This window comes from Bos taurus, chromosome 11 (assembly GCF_002263795.3).
Source record: "Bos taurus isolate L1 Dominette 01449 registration number 42190680 breed Hereford chromosome 11, ARS-UCD2.0, whole genome shotgun sequence".
NCBI classification, from domain to species: Eukaryota; Metazoa; Chordata; class Mammalia; order Artiodactyla; family Bovidae; genus Bos; species Bos taurus.
The window spans coordinates 6,635,775-6,652,852 of NC_037338.1; the positions used below are offsets into that span (position 1 = coordinate 6,635,775).

General features: G+C 41.0%; 1 long non-coding RNA gene across 1 annotated transcript; it reads right to left on the minus strand.

Moving 5' to 3' along the window:
• Positions 1–1,593: 1,593 nt before the first annotated feature.
• On the minus strand, positions 1,594–15,295 carry LOC112448746 (uncharacterized). The gene is made up of 2 exons (XR_009496365.1): positions 15,051–15,295; positions 1,594–3,872 (listed from the first exon to the last, which is right to left on the minus strand). It is a non-coding gene; the product is annotated as an uncharacterized lncRNA (long non-coding RNA).
• Between the last annotated feature and the right edge of the window lie 1,783 nt (positions 15,296–17,078).

Genomic DNA, 17,078 nt, shown 5'->3' on the forward strand with positions numbered 1-17,078 from the left:
CAAGGCACCCTAAGGACCCACAGGGTTGCAGGTGTAGACACCTAAGTCCTGTAGCAAATTCCCACCCTGTGTCACATCACCTGGAGGACTTGTTAGAACCCATTGCAAATTCCAAGCCCAGAGTTTCGGGGGCTTCTGATGCTGGTCTGGGACTACGCTTAAGAACCCCCCCTTCTATAGAAGTTAGTAAAAACAAGAAAAGTAAGGACAGTGAAAAATGCATAAGATTTAGCACAGTTACTTGAGTCAAGTTCCACGATCAGAGAGAAGTACAGAGAGCACCCAGAGGGGAGATGGGCTATCACTTGCCCTTGTTTTTCCTAATCCCTCTTTAGAAAAGTTCTTAATGAGAAGGAATCAAGGGGCTGACACCCTGGTGGTTTACTTGGCATATGTACATTTATTGATACAATGGATGTTTTGCTCTTGAAATAGAAATCCTACAAGGGCTTGTTTTGGTCCTCTCACCTCGAGGCAGCCAGGTGTCTGCCTCTCACTTCCCTCCAGGGTCAGTGATGGGTTTGCGCTTTAGGCTGGATGGAGTTGTGTGTGTAATTGGGACTATGGGTCTTCAGTTTTGTTCCATTCGTCTACTTATGCACAAGTACTACACTCTTCATGGTAGAGACTTTATAACTTTTTAAAATGCCTCTTGATTTATCGACTGTAAATGTTTATTTGTTGTTAAATTGCTAAGTAGTGTTCAACCCTTTTGCAACCCCATGGACTGTAGCCTGCCAGACTTGTCCATGAGATTTCCCAGGCAAGAATACTGGAGTGGGTTTCCACTCCCTTCTCCAGGGGATCTTCCCAACCCAGGGATTGAACCTGTGTCTCCTGCATTGGCAGGTGGACTCTTTACCACCGAGCCACCTGGGAAGCCTTGTAAATGTTTAACTCCTTATCAAGAAAAACAAGACTTTGCCTGATTTACTCCCCCTTTCTCAGTCCTTTCTCCAGCTTTTCAGAACTACACGTTTATTCTTCTGTTAGTTATATTTTAAATTGTAAAATATATTTCTAAAGGCAGATTAAATTCTAAAATGTTTTTTAATATTTTAAATTCTAAAACGAGAATTAGTTGTAAAATTCTGGCCTCTAGGGTGCATGTGCTTCAGTAGTTGTGGCTCCCGGGCTCTAGAGCGTAGGCTCAATAGTGGTGCCTGGGCTAGTTGCTCCTCGGCCCTGTGGGATCTTTGCAGGTCGGAGACTGAACCTGTGTCTCCTGCATTGGCAGTGGTTCTTTGCCACTGAGCCACCAGGGAAGCCCATTTTGCTATTTTCTACCTCTCAAATTTTGCTTTACAATTTTTTTAACAGTTTCATGCTTAGTAACATTTTTCTATGGGTTGATCATGAAATTTGAAAATGGATGTATAGTGTATACATCAGTTCAACTCTAAACGCTATTCTCTACCTAGTCGAGGAGTTGCTAGAACTACTTTTCCCTCCTTAAAGTCAAATGTTATGTCCTCTCTTCCACTGAAGGGAAGATATTTCTTGTATCTGAATCAAATTGATGATCTTTTTCCATACTCTATTAATTGCTCCAACTGTGGTTCTTATTTTAGCCATGGTTTTCCTACATAGATTCCCCGCCCCCCCCCCCCCCCAGAATCCCCAAATACTTTTAAAGAAAGATATCTTCATCTTAACTTTCAAATCTTCCAGACTTTCATTGATAATCACCTACAGAATACAATCCACTGTTCCAAGTGAGAGACATCCCACTTCCTGCTCTAGCCTGGGCCTGTTGCTGTCTAGGACAGCTGGCCATTTCTCATTCTGAGACTTCCCTCTGCTGATCACTGCCCCTCCCCCTGCCTGGGTTCTCCTGTTTTCTGGATTTCATTTCCTTCTCTTTCTTGTTTTCCTTCCTTATTTTCTTGATATCCTTGAGTAACTTTCTCAGAAAGGGTATATGGGAGGAAACTTTTAGGTCTTTGTCTTTCTGAAAATGTCTGTGATCATTCCATCTCTATTATTTGATTGATAGTTTTCTTGGGAGTAAAATGCTATATTAACATAAACTTCCCTCAGAATTGTGAAGGTATTTTTCCATTGTCTTATATTATTTGATTGTTGGAGGTGTGAGGACTTGTTTTTAGTATGATTCTCATTCTTTGATACTTGAAAGTTTCTCCTTCTGGAAGCATCTAGAACTTTTCTTTTTGGTATTCTGAATATTCATGAGTCTTCTTTCCTTTATGGATTTTTTCCCAATTACTCCTTTAGTGGTGCCTTTCGGTCTGAAGTCTGGTGACTTGATTTGGCACTGGGCCTTTTTTTCCCAGTTTTCCCCCCACTTTCACTAGCTCTGACATCAAAGGGGCGCCTATGAGCTGGATATTCTGCTTCTTGGATTGACTCATTTTTTTCCCTTTTTTATTAAAGACTTTAGCATTGTCTTTCAGCTTACTTATTAATTTTTCTTGACCTTAACTTTCAGCCTGTGTACTGATTTTTTTTTTTTAATTTTAGAAATCATGGTGTTATTTTAAAGTGAAGGTGAAGGCATTAGGTAATGGCAGAAAAGCATATTCTAGACCACTGAGAACAGCTACAAGTGCCATGCTAAGTCACTTCAGTTGTGTCCGACTCTGCGACCCCAGAGACGGCAGCCCACCAGGCTCCCCCGTCCCTGCAATTCTCCAGGCAAGAACACTGGAGTGGGTTGCCATTTCCTTCTCCAATGTGTGAAAGTGAAAAGTGAAAGTGAAGTCGCTCAGTCATGTCCGACTCCTAGCGATCCCATGGATGGCAGCCGACCAGGCTCCTCCGTCCATGGGATTTTCCAGGCAAGAGTACTTGAGTGGGGTGCCATTGCCTTCGCCACAAGTGCCATAAAAGAATACAAATCAAACGAGTTCAAAACCACTGGAGAGCTATTAATGCAGGCAGGACGTAAGGGACCATAATGCTATAGATTGAGTTGCATACAGGTAAGCCCAATATTCATTGCTTCTACCCTTGAGGGATTTGCTAATTAAAAAGTCACATGGATCCAAGATTGAGGGTAGGAGAAGAGGGTGACAGAGGATGAGATGGCTGGGTGGAATCACCGACTCAATGGACGTGAGTCTGAACAAATTCCAGGAGGTAGTGAAGGACAGGGAAACCTGGAGTTCTGCGGTCCACGGGGTCACAAAGAGTCAGACACGACTTAGCAACCGAACACGAACAACGTGTCCAAGAGTAGAAGATAGCAGCTAAGAGACTGGGAAATGGAGTCAAGCTTTCGGCAATCTCCTAGGAACTGAAGAGACAAAATGTTAGGGTTATGAAAACAGCCAAGACTTCACAATCTACAATCCCAAAGGAGGAAAAAAACAGCTACATCAAGCTGAGCTCAACATTTTGTTCCACTGTTCCCTTCAAACATTTGTTGATTCAGAAGCAGTATGGCTGGAGAAGGAAATGGCAACCCACTCCAGTGTTCTTGCCTGGAGAATCCCAGGGACGGGGGAGCCTGGTGGGCTGCCGTCTATGGGATAGCACAGAGTCGGACACGACTGAAGCGTAACTGAGCTCATCATAGTCGAGGTAATTCAGTATAACCACCTCTTTGATCACAAGTGTAGGGAGAAACTGGAAGAAGTCACTGAAGCCCTGGAGGGGTATTTGCTCCCCTGGTCACACTCTGCAAGCTGTGCAGGGAGGGAAGTCTGAATAGCTGCTGCCTGATGGTTTCTTAATGCCTTTTATGTCTGTGTCCAAATCTGCAAAGTGTTACAACCGTCATCCGACTAATAACCACTTTTCGTAACTTGAGATTTCCCCAAACCCATGCTTACCAGGGGCAGTTGTACAGTTGTGGGAAATGGGATCTGAGGGGAAAATGGTGCTCCTTGGGGTGGGTAGAAGTTAAATCTCTGTAACAAGAGACACGATGTCAGTCATTTCAAACATTAAAAGACTTATAACGATGAACGCATCATTTGAAAATACAACCAGAAGGTTACCCGAGCACTGGAACTTCCTCCAGATTGTTGAAGCTTGTAAGAAACAACAGCAACAAGGTAGAACAACACGAGGCAGTGCGTTATTCATTACTAAGAGATTTGCTTCTAAATGAGAAGGGGCCTCAAGCCACTATCGAGCATTATACTCATCGGCAATGTACCTTTCCCTCTGGAATAAAAAGCAGTTGAGTCTAATGTATAAACTGTTACATTTAAAATGGATAACCCCCAAGGGTCTACCGTGTTGTACAGGGGACTGCTCAGTGTCATGTGGCCGCCTGGATGGGAGCGGAGTTTGGGTAGAATGGATATATGTGTGTACGTATGACTAAATCGCTTTGCTGTCTACCTGAAACTATCATAACATTGTTAATTATACTCCAATATAAAAAGTCTAAAGCAAAAAAGCAAAAAAAAAGAAGCAGTATGGGTGCAAGCAACTAAGAAGCTGGGAACCTGAGCAGAGCTTTTGGCAGTTGCATGAGTCTGGGGAGTCAAAAATTTCAGTTAATTGCCCAGTAAGTAGGAAAAGCCTTGGTGAATACCCCAGGCTTTCTGCTGATGCTGTGGGAGGGCTGCACTTGAATTAAGAGCAAACCAGACTGGATAAGGTGGTGTGCCTCTACTTTTACTGCCTGCCAGAAAATATGTGATTTGCGGGGAACGTAACACTAGTGAACCTCAAGTGTGTCTGCTGCTGCTAAGTCGCTTCAGTCGTGGCCGACTCCGTGCGACCCCATAGACGGCAGCCCACCAGGCTCCCCCGTCCCTGGGGTTCTGCAAGCAAGAACACTGGAGTGGGTTGCCATTTCCTTCTCCAGTGCATGAAAGTGAAAAGTGAAAGTGAAGTCACTCAGTCGTGTCCGACCCTCAGCAACCCCATGGACCGAAGCTTTCCAGGCTCCTCCGTCCATGGGATTTTCCAGGCAAGAGTACTGGAGTGGGGTGCCATTGCCTTCTCCAAGTATGTCTACTTATACATTATGTCCAGCATGCAATAAAAAATTACCAGACATTTCAAGAAATAGCAAAAAGTTTAACAAACTAGGGGGAAAAATGTATTTGAGAACCTACAGGTACTGCAGATTTTGGAGTTACATTGGATCATATGTTTAATAGATGAAGAAAGTGAAAATTTCTACAGAGAACTGAAACAGTGAAGTAGAATTAAAGTTTCAATAACAGAAACCACTGTCAGAATCCCCATGGACATAAGAAGGCAACCTATGGAATGTGAAAAAGTGTTTGCAAATCATTTATCTGATAATGATAGCAGATAATATTATTATCTGATATACTTTACATATCCAGAATATGTAAAGAACTTGTTTAACTCAACAGTTTTTTAAAGAAAACCTCAGTTAAAAAGTGAGCAAAATCTTGAGTAGATTTTTCTCCAAAGAATGTATACAAGTGGGCAATAAATGCATTAAAAGATGGTCAACATCACTATTCATCAGGGAATTGCAAGTCAAACCACAAAATGCCACTTCACAGCTATTAGGATGGCTGTTATTTAAAAACAACAACCAAACAACCCTGAAAAATAACAAAGCTTGGCAAGGATGTAGAGAAACTGGAACCCTTGTGGGCTGTTGGTGGGAATGTAGAATGATGCAGATGCTATGGAAAACAGTATGAGAGTTCCTCCCCAAAATGAAAATGAATTACCATATGATCCAGAACACATCACGCAAAATGCTGGGCTGGAGGAAGCACAAGCTGGAATCAAGATTGCTGGGAGAAATATCAATAACTTCAGATACGCAGATGACACCACCCTTATGACAGAAAGTGAAGAACTAAAGAGCCTCTTGATGAAAGTGAAAGAGGAGAGTGAAGAAGTTGGCTTAAAACTCAACATTCAGAAAACTAAGATCATGGCATTCAGTCCCATCACTTCATGGCAAATAGATGGGGAAACCGTGAAAACAGTGAGAGACTTTCTTTTCTTGGGCTGCAAAATCACTGCAGATGGTGATTGCAGCCGTGAAATTCAAAGACGCTTGCTCCTTGGAAGAAAAGCTATGACCAACCTAGACAACATATTAAAAAGCAGAGACATTACTTTGCCAACAAAGGTCCATCTAGTCAAGGGTATGGTTTTTTCAGGGGTCACAAATGGATGTGAGAGCTGGACTACAGAGAAAGCTGAGCGCCAAAGAATGGGTGCTTTTGAACTGTGGTATTGGAGAAGACTCTTGAGAGTCCCTTGGACAGAAAGGAGATCAAACCAGTCAATTCCAAATGGGATCAGTCCTGAATATTCATTGGAAGGGCTGATGCTGAAGCTGAAACTCCAGTACTTTGGCCACCTGATGCAAAGAGCTGACTAATTGGAAAACACCCTGATGCTGGGAAAGATTAAAGGCAGGAGGAGAAGGGACCGACAGAGGATTAGATGGTTGGGTGGCATCACCGACTCAATGGACATGAGTTTGAGTAAGCTCCAGGAGTTGGTGATGGACAGGGAAGCCTGGTGTACTGCAGTCCATGGAGTCACAAAGAGTCGGACATGACTGAGTGACCTAAACTGAACTGAACCATATGATCCAGCACTTCCACTTCTATGTCAGTTCAGTTCAGTTCAGTTCAGTCGCTCAGTCATGTCTGACTCTTTGTGACCCCATGAATTGCAGCACGCCAAGCCTCCCTGTCCATCACTGACTCCGGTATACACCCCCCAAAAATAAAAAGCAAGGTCTTGAAGAGATATGTGCATACCTATGTTTATAGTGATATAATTCCCGACAGCTAAAAGGTGGAAGCAACCCAGTGTCCACTGGTGGATGAATTGATAAGGAAATGTGGTGTCTAATATGCTGGATAATTATTCAGCCTTAAAAAGGAAATTCTGACACACGTTATGACACGGATGAAATTTTCAGGACATTAAGCTAACTGAATAGCCCCAAAAGACATGTATTACATGATTCAGTTATGTGTGGTATGTAGCTGAGTCAGGTTCAAAGATGCAGAAAGCAGAATGGTGGTTTCCAGGAGCTGCAGCAGGGGGTGGAGGTAGAATAGGAAGTTACTGTGTCATACACATAGAACTTCAGTTTTGCAAGATGGAGATTGACTGCATAACAATGTGAATGTACTTAACCCTACTGCTCTGTACACTTAGAATGGTTAAGATGGTCAATTTTGTCATATTTTTTAAAATACAAAATAATTGCAAAAAATACAGAGGCAAAGTAACTCCACAGATGAGTTTAACAGTAGGTTAGAGACAGCAAAATACAAGATTTGTAATCTGGAAAATAGATCAATAGGAAATATCCAGAAAGAATCACAGAGAGGAAAAGCATGGGAAGTACAGAAAAGAGTGTAAGGGACATATGAAATGCAGTGTAAAAATCTAAATATGTGGAGACTGGAGTCCCAGAAGAAGAGGAAAGGAAAACTGAAGCAGTATTTGAAGAGAGGACAGGTAACAATATTGCCAAGTTTATAAAAAGACATAAATGACTCATTGAAGAAGCTCCGTATCCCTGCTGCTGCTACTCCTGCTAAGTCGCTTCAGTCGTGTCCGACTCTGTGCGACCCCACAGACGGCAGCCCACCAGGCTCCCCTGTCCCTGGGATTCTGGCAGGGAGAAAAGCACACCTAGATACATCATTATAAACCTGCTAAAAACCAGATGAAGAGGAAATCTTAAAAGCAGGTGGAAGACAAATTACAGCACATGCTCATTATTTTCAGTATGCATATTTGTGAATTTGCCTAATTGCTAAAATTCATTTGTAACCTCAAAAATGAACTCTCCTGGTGTTTTCAGAGACACACACGTAGGAGCAAAAACCCTGAGCCACCCCAACACCCCGAACCTCATGACTAGGCTTTTTTACTGTCAGCATAGTTTTGCCTTTTCCAGAATCTCATGGAATTGGAATCATAGGGCACATACCCTTGTAAGACTGGCTTCCTTCACTTAGCAGTTTAAGATTCTCCCATGTCTGTCTTTGGCTTGATGGCTCTCTTTTTTGTGGGAAAATTTTTCATTGTATGAATTTACCATGGTTTCTTTATCCAGTCACCTATTGAGGGGCATTTGGATTGCTTCCAGTTATTGGCACTTGCGAATTAAAGCTGCTGTAGTGCAGGAGACCTGGAGAAGGAAATGGCAACCCACACTGGTTGTACAAAATTCAACTCAACATGTACCATGAGCTTCCATGTGAAACATAAGAAATAACACTTTTGTAAGAAAACAGAGGAGACAACATTTGGCATTTAGGACTAGATGAAGAGTTCTTAGACATAACATCCAGCACGTTTTGAAAAGGTTCATTGATTAAACTTCTTCAATATTAAAAACTTCTGCTCTGCAAAAGACCCTCTTCAGAGGATGAAAATATAAGCTTCAGAATAAGAGATTGTAAATCTTATAGACAAAGGACTCATATCTAGAATGCATAAAGGATTCTCAGCAATAAAAACACATACCATTCAATTAGAAAATGGACAAAAGACATGAAGAGACATTTCACTGAAGAGGAGAGAGAGCAAATAAGTACTTGAAGTTATTTTCAGCATCAATAGCCACTAGGAGGCACAAAACCAAAATGAAAGATCAGTATAAATGAACCTATTATAGCTAAAATACAAAATAATGAAAATACCAGAAGCTGGTGAGCATGTGGATAAACAATCTCTCCTATGTGACCAATAAGACTGTAAAAAGATTGTAACCACTTAGGAAAAGAATTTGGCCACTTTGTAAAAAAAAACCAAAAAAACAAAAAACCAATATGACCTAACACTTGCACTTCCTTATTCTGGGGAAATAAAAACTTATGTGCACAAAGAGACCTGGACGTAACATAGCTTTTTGCTTTATTTTGTTGAAAACTATTTATTGGAATATAGTTGATTTAAAATGTTGTGTTAGTTTCAGGTATATAACAAAGTGGTTAAAATATATATACTTTTCTGGATACTTTCCCATTATCTGTTATTACAAGATCCCAAGTGTAGTTCCTGTGCTTTACAGTAGGTTCTTGTTCATTAACTATTTTGTATATAGTAATGTGTATATTTTAATCCTAAATTTTTTAATATAAATTTATTTATTGTAATTGGAGGTTAATTCTTTACAGTATTGTATTGGTTTTGCCATACGTCAACATGAATCCACCATGGGTGTACATGTGTTCCCCATCCCAAACCCCGCTCCCACCTCCCTCCCCGTACCATCCCTCTGGGTCGTCCCAGTGCACCAGCCCCAGCCCAAGCATCCTGTATCCTGCATCGAACCTGGACTGGTGATTCGTTTCTTATATGATACTATACATGTTTCAATGCCATTCTCCCAAATCATCCCACCCTCTCCCTGTCCCACAGAGTCCAAAAGACTGTTCTATACATAATCCTAAATTTTAATCTCAAGCTCCTAATTTATCCTTCCCCTATTCCCTTTCCCCTTTTGTGACCGTAAGTTTGTTTTCTGAGTCTATTTCTGTTTTGTAAATAATTTCATTTGTTTCATATTTTTAGATATTTGTCTGTGTCTGACTTACTTCACTTAGTATGATATTCTCTAAGCCCATCCATATTGCTGCAGATGATATTATTTCATTCTTTTTTATGGCTGAGCAGTATTCTTCTGTGTATATATACCACATCTTCTTTATCCATTCATCTGTTGATAGACATTTAGGTTACTTCCATGTCTTATCTATTGTAAATAGTGGTGCTGTGAACATTGGGATGCATGTGTCTTTTTGAATTATGATCTTTTTGTCTTTTTGAATTTTTTCTCTGGAAAAAAGAGTAAATCTAATTTTCCTGGTGGCTCAGAAGGTAAAGCATCTGCCTACAGTGCAGGAGACCCAGGTTCAATCCCTGGGTCGGGAAGATCTGGAGAAGGCAATGGCACCCCACCCTAGTATTCTTGCCTGGAAAATCCCATGGACGGAGGAGCCTGGTAGGCTACAGTCCATGGAGTCACAAGGAGTTGGACACGACTGAGCGGCTTCACTTTCACTTTCTTTTCTCTGGATATATGCCCAGGAGTGGGATTGCAAGATCATATGGCGACTCTATTTTTCGTTTTTTAAGGAACCTCCACACTGTTGTCCATTGTGGCTGCTGCCCGGATTTACATTCTCACCAGTAGTGTAGGAGGGTTCGTTTTTTTCACACCGGCATTTATCTGTAGGCTTTTAATGATGGCCATTCTGGCTGGTGTGAGTCGCGCCTCATTGCAGTCTTGATGTGCGTTTCTCTAGGAATTGGTGATGTTGAGCATTTTTCGTGTGCCTGCTGTGCATCTGTGTTTCTTCTCTGGAGAGATGTCTGTTTAGGTCCTCTGGCCAGTTTTCGATTGGGTTGTTTGTTTTTTTCCATAGTGAGTTGTCTGTGTATTTTGAAAATTAATCTCTTATTGGTTCCAAATATTTTCCCCCTTTCCATAGGTTGTCTTTTCATTTTGTTTATGGTTTTGCTGTGGAAAGGCTTGTAAGTTTAATTAGGTCCCACTTGTTTATTTTTGGTTTTATTTCCATTACTCTAGGAGATGGATCCAAAAAATTTTTGCTGTTATTTATGTCAAAGAGTATTCTGCTTATGTTTTCCTCTGGGAATTTTATAATATCTGGTCTTACATTTAGGTCATTAGTCTGTTTGAGTTTATTTTTGTATAGGTATTAGAGAATGTTCCAGTTTTATTTTTTACTTATAGCTGTCCAGTTTTCCCAGAGCCATTTATTGAAGAGACTGTCTTTCCCTAGTGTATATTCTTGCCTCCTTTATCATAGACTAATTGACCAGAAGTGTGTGCTTTTGTTTCTGGGCTTTCTTACGTGTTCCATTGATCTATATTTCTCACATGTTCCATTGATCTGAACTTTGTTTATAATAGATAAAAATAGGAAACAATCCATATGTCCTTGAGTGAGTGAATGGTTGAACTCTGATACATCCCATGAAATACTTCTCAGCGATGAAAAGGAAGAAACTATGGATTCGGGCAACAACTTGTATGGATCTCAGAGGCATTTCACTCAAAATATTACACACTTCAATATTTATTTGCTGCTGCTGCTGCTAAGTCGCTTCAGTCGTGTCTGACTCTCTGCGACCCCATAGACGGCAGCCCACCAGGCCCCACCATCCCTGGGATTCTCCAGGCAAGAACACTGGAGTGGGTTGCCATTTCCTTCTCCAGTGCATGAAAGTGAAAAGTAAAAGTGAAGTCACTCAGTCGTGTCCGACTCTTTGTGACCCCCTGGACTGTAGCCCACCAGGCTCCTGCGTCCATGGGATTTTCCAGGCAAGAGTACTGGAGTGGGGTGCCATTGCCTTCTCAATATTTATTTAATATGACAAAATTTAGAAATAGCAGAATAGTAGTTGCTGGTGTTTAAGGATGTGAGAGGTGGGTTCGCATGATGATAGAGGACCCGCTCGAGGGGCATCTTTGTGGTGATAATTCAGTTCTTGCATCTTGATTGTGGTGGTGATTATGTGAATCTGCACATGTGATAAAACACAGAGAACTTTCAACACACACATAAATAAGTGCATGGAAATCTGTGAAATCTGAGCAGATTCTGTGGATTTCCCAGTTTTGATATTGCATTATAGTTAGGTAAGGTGCTGTCATTGGAAAAGACTAACCTGGAACCTGTACTATTTTTGCAACTTCTTATGAAAGTATTATACTTATAGTGCCATCATTGTTTAAAAACAAAAAGGTTTAAAAGATCAATTATGTTTCTATTTAGCAGCAGAAATTCTAAGCTGAGAGGAAACGAATATAGTATTTTCAATAGCTTAAAAAATTAAACTCCTAACTTCATTAAAGTGCTAATAGTTCCAGTGAAAAACATGCACGTCCTCTACACAGAAAACTTTTTAAAGAATTTTAGAAAACTACATCAATGAAGTAATACGCTGTGCTTGTTGATCAAAGAATGAAAAAGATGTCAATGCATCCTAAATTAGATGGATTTAATACAGTCAAAATCAAAATCCCAGTTTTTTCTCTTTTTTGTGTGTGTATGTGGAAGTAACTAACTGACTCTAAAAAGCATATTGAAATGCAAATGGTCGATGTATCCAAGACGGTGATGGAAGGAGAAAACCTGTAGTATTTCCACTTCTCTCCCACTTATTACAGGGGCTTCCCTTGTAGCTCAGTTGGTAAAGAATCCGCCTACAATGCAGGGGACCCAGGTTCAATTCCTGGGTCAGGAAAATCCCCTGCAGAAGGAAATGGCAACCCACTCCAGTGTTCTTGCCTGGAGAATCCCATGGACTGTAGCCTGCCAGGCTCCTCTGTCCATGGGGTTGCAAGAGTCGGACATGACTTAGCGACGAAACCACCACCACCACCCACTTATTACAGAGTGACAATGTGATATTGATACAAGAATAAGCAAATAGACCTATAAAGTAAAAGTTCAGAAATACACTCACATATATGCACCCTGAAGTTTATGACAATACAGAATATTTGCAAAAGAAAGTCCTTTTCAAATAGAATTGGATCACTTTTGTATTTCACACATGAAAAAATAAGTATTCATCCACACCCCAAACAGTACACAAAATCATTTCTAGATGATTGTTGTTCTACATGCAAAAGGTAAAGACTTCTACAGCGAGATACAAAGAGCAGTGTGTATTGTTTCCTTGAGCTCTGTATGGATTTTATTCTTTTCTTGTTCTATGGATATAACGTCTCCTCCGTGGTGATAGAAATTAGAATTTTTAACTTCTTGATTTTCCAGGTTCAGTTTTTTTGCTTGTTTACTTTTTCACATTCCTGGTGTCCACGTATGTCTGATGATTCTAAGTTTTCCTCGGAGTCGATTGCTTATAGGTAACTGATGTAAGTTTTCTCTGCTGTTGTGTAAGCGCGTTTGTTTCCTCATTAGGTCTGAATGAGAAGGCTGATGGGGAGCTCAGGGTACATGGCTGAATGGACAGCCCTTTGGCTGGGAATCTCCAAAATTTCAGATTTCCTAAACCACTAGCCCATCCCCACCCAACCAGGTCCACAAATCTCTTTGACTTCTTTGCTTGGTGGGAAACACTGGACTGCCAGCCTCTGGAACCTCACTATCTTTGGGTCTGAATCTCTCCAGGAAGGATCTCTTCCCTGGCTCCCTTTAGTCCTTTTTTTAAATACAGCCTTCTCTCTGGCTTCCTCATTATAACTTCACCATCATACCTTCATCCACTTTCCTTCTCTCTAGTAATATGTCAAAACCTCTCATCCACTGAAGACCCCTTCTATTTATTTAATTATCATTGTTGTTCTTTAGTGGTGACAAGTGGAGAAAAACGTGTTTTCAATCTACCCTCTTAAAATAGAACCTTCTAACTTATCCTTCCTTTACCTAGCCTAACCTAGTGTTTGCCAACTTGACCTGGACATAGTATCTTGTTGTTGCTGTTGTTTAGTCACTCTCTTGTGTCCAACTCTTTGTGACCCCATGGACTGCAGTCTGCCAGGCTCCTCTGTCCATGGAATTCTCTAGGCAAGAATACTGGAGTGGGTTGCCATTTCCTTCTCTAGTGGATCTTCCCAGCCCAGGGATTGAACCCACGTGTCTTGCCTTGGCACGAGGATTCTTTACCACTGAGCCACAAGGGAAGCCCAATATAGTATCTTCAGTTCAGTTCAGTCGCTCAGTTGTGTCCGATTCTTTGTGACCCCATGGACTGCAGCACACCAGGCTTCCCTGTCCATCACCAACTCCCAGAGCTTGCTCAAACTCGTGTTCATCAAGTCGGTAGAATCTTAATAACATGCAAACAGAACATGTATTTAGAAACAGTGTTATATGTAGTTGTGAGGGGATCATGCGAAGGATGACCCCAGAAAACCAGGTCAGCATGTCCACTTGTAGACTTTTTGATTGTTCTACATATTTCAGGAGTATACCTTAGGCCTCCTGTTGTTCTCAGGCTCTGGGATGTGAAATCCTGATCCATGAATACTTTTCCCAGGTGGTAAAGTGAATCTAAAACTGGTTCAAGAAAACTTCATGTTCTATTCACTGCTACTCAATTCTCTTTAAGGCAGGAAGCCTGGTTAGGCTTCAGAACTTTCACAAAAGAGCACCAAGTCACTTAGTCGCTTAGCACTTCTCTCCATCTGACTCTCTGCCTTCGGCCACATGGAAAAGCAGAACCCTGACTTGTCTCAGAGAATCTAATCTCCGCCTGTCAGTTTGGCCACTCTGATTAAAATCCAGGCTGAGGAAGATATCTTTAAAAAGAACATCTAGAGTAGGATTGCTACATATAAACTACCATGTGTAAAATAGACAGCTAGGGGGAACCTGCTCTACAGCACAGAGATCTCAGCTCGGTGCTCTGTGATGACCTAGAGGGTTGGGATGAGGGGCTAGGCAGGGGGTTCAAGAGGGAATGGATACATACAGCTGATTCACATTGTTGTACAGCAGAAACCAGCACAACATTGTAAAGCAGTTTTCCTCCAATTATAAAAGATAAACTGTACAGGTTTTGAGATGGGCTTCCCAGATGGCGCTAGTGGTAAAGAATCTGCCTGCCAGTGCAGGAGACTCGCGTTTGATCCCTGGGTTGGGAAGATCCCCTGGAGTAGGAAGTGGCAATCTACTCCAGAGTTCTTGCCTGAACACTTCCATGGACAGAGGAGCCTGGTGGTCTACAGTCTCTGGGATTTCAGAAGAGTCAGACACAACTGAGCACGCGCACACACACATTTGAGATAAATATGAATGGACTTATGTTATCTTGATTTGTGAGACAATTAATACAAATACTGAATTTAAAAAAAATTAGAAAGCAAGAACGTCTAAAGTGAGTTTCCCAAAGGCTGTTCTATGGGACACCTGTTCTGCCTGATGCTAGGAGGTCTTCATGGACCAAAGTCCCATGATTAACCAAATGCCTACTGAAGAGTCTGAAAGGAGAGCCCCATAGGAACCAAGCTGTTTTAACTTGGTTTAAACTGGCTATTCCCCACAGTATCTGACTAGGGACCTTTCCTGGGGGTTTTACCAGAAGCACACACAGGAAATCACTTCTCCATTTGTTATGCAATGCTGCTGGAAAAAAGAATCATCTCCTGTGATACTTACTGTCCAAAACACTCCACAAAACCAGCATCTTTCTGAATTTTGCAGATGAGTGGGTGGGAGCGGGTGCTTTTTTCTTTCTGATGAGCAGAGCTGTGTAACTTCTGTTCCCCTTTTTTGCTCAAGGAAGCTCTGAGTCAGACTTAATATTTAGTGTTTGTGAAGCTATCAGGCTCTGTGATTAACATACTTCCTTCCTCTTTCCATGTTCTTATTGTTTTGATTTTATTTAACCCTGTTACTATGTCCTTTGGGGAGCCCTCTCAAACACATTTTAGGAACAATTAAGGTCACCTGACCAAACTATGACATTTTGTTAATATATGATCGTATCCATGATCATATACCCATTCAGCAAGACAATCGTTATCTAATCACACATGGTGACCGGTTATTCAGACTTCAGCTTTATGTGGGTTTCCACTGGGAGAAAATAGTTGGCTGTTAAAAAATAATCACTCCTATGTTCTTGTGCCCTGGTGATGTATTTGATGGCAAAAAGGAAAACCCTTGGGAAGTGATAATTTTATATTTCCATTTCATAGGGGAACATGGACTACATTTAACTAAAAGAATCATTTCGACTGGTTTTATTTTATTTTTTAAAGTAGAGTTGATTTACAATTAATGTTAATGTCTGCTGTACAGCAAAGTGAATTATTTATATATGTAAAAGAATATGAATAAGAAAATAATATGAATAAGAACGTGTGTATATAAACACACGTTCTTATTCTTTTCCATTATGGTTTATCACAGGATATTGGATATAGTTCCCTGTGCTACACAGTAGGACCTTATTGTTCATCCATCCTACATATTAATAGAGTTGTTTCTCTCTGCTAATCCCAAACTCTTAATCCTTCTCTGTCCCACCTCTCTCTCACTTGGCACACACATAGCCTTGTTTTATTCAAAATACAAATTCATCCTCTGTCAGGTGGGGGACTGTTTCTCTAGGCTTCCCTTGCATGTATTACCACACATGGCATGCATGTTGAGGTGTTCTTAGGAAATGCCTTCAGTTAACTCTAAAGTGACAATGCAGAATCCTGGCAGGTGGGGGAGGGCTAGCAAGGAAGGAAGAAGAACATTCAGAACTGAGGTCTTCAGTGACAAGTATGGACACATTAACTGGCCACAAGTGCATAGGTTTATTTCTGGGCTTTCTGTCCTATTCCATTGACCATCTGCTTTTGTGCTGCTACCGTATGTTTTGAGGACTGTAGCTTTGTAGTATAGTCTAAAGTCAAGGACAATGATTCCTCCAGCTCTGCACTTCTTTCTCAAGATTGTTTTGGCTATTTGGGGGTCTTTGTGTTTCCGTGCAAATTAAATTTTTTTGTTGTTCTATTTCTGTGAAAAATGTCATTGGTCATTTGACAGGGATTGCGTTGAATCTGTAGATTTCCTTGGGTAGTTTAGTCATTTTAATTAACAGTATTGATTCTTCTAATCCAGAAACATGGTATATCTTTCTATCTGCTTGTGTCATCTTCAATATCTCTCATCAGTTTTCTCTCTTAATTTTCTAAGTTTTTTCTCTTCATTTTCTCTTCAATATCTCTCATAGTTTTCAGTCTTTTTGCCTTCTTAGGTAGGTTTATTCTTAGGTATTTTATTAGTCTGCTCCCTAGAGTTCATATGGAGTTCAACCATTTTATGCAGGACATTCAATCATGGGATATTGCAGGGATAAGCCTAAACATTGTATAATATGGTACAAGTGAACAGTTTATGGTGGAAATAGATCAAATCATGAATATGACCTGAGGATTGGGGCTCCGTTGTGAAACCATCTAGTCCCAGGTACTCTTTTCAGTAGTGAAGTTTTAATTGCCGTCTCAGGTTCATCTGTAACGTTGATTTATTCAAGTCCGCCTTTTCTTGGTTTAATTCTGGTCGATTTTGCATTTTGCGAGGAAACCATCTGCATCCACGTATGTTGCCGGCAGCTTGTAGTCGTGTTGTTTTACAGTGGATCCACTGTCCCTGGTCTATGATTATCTGATATTCTCATTCTTCTCATGC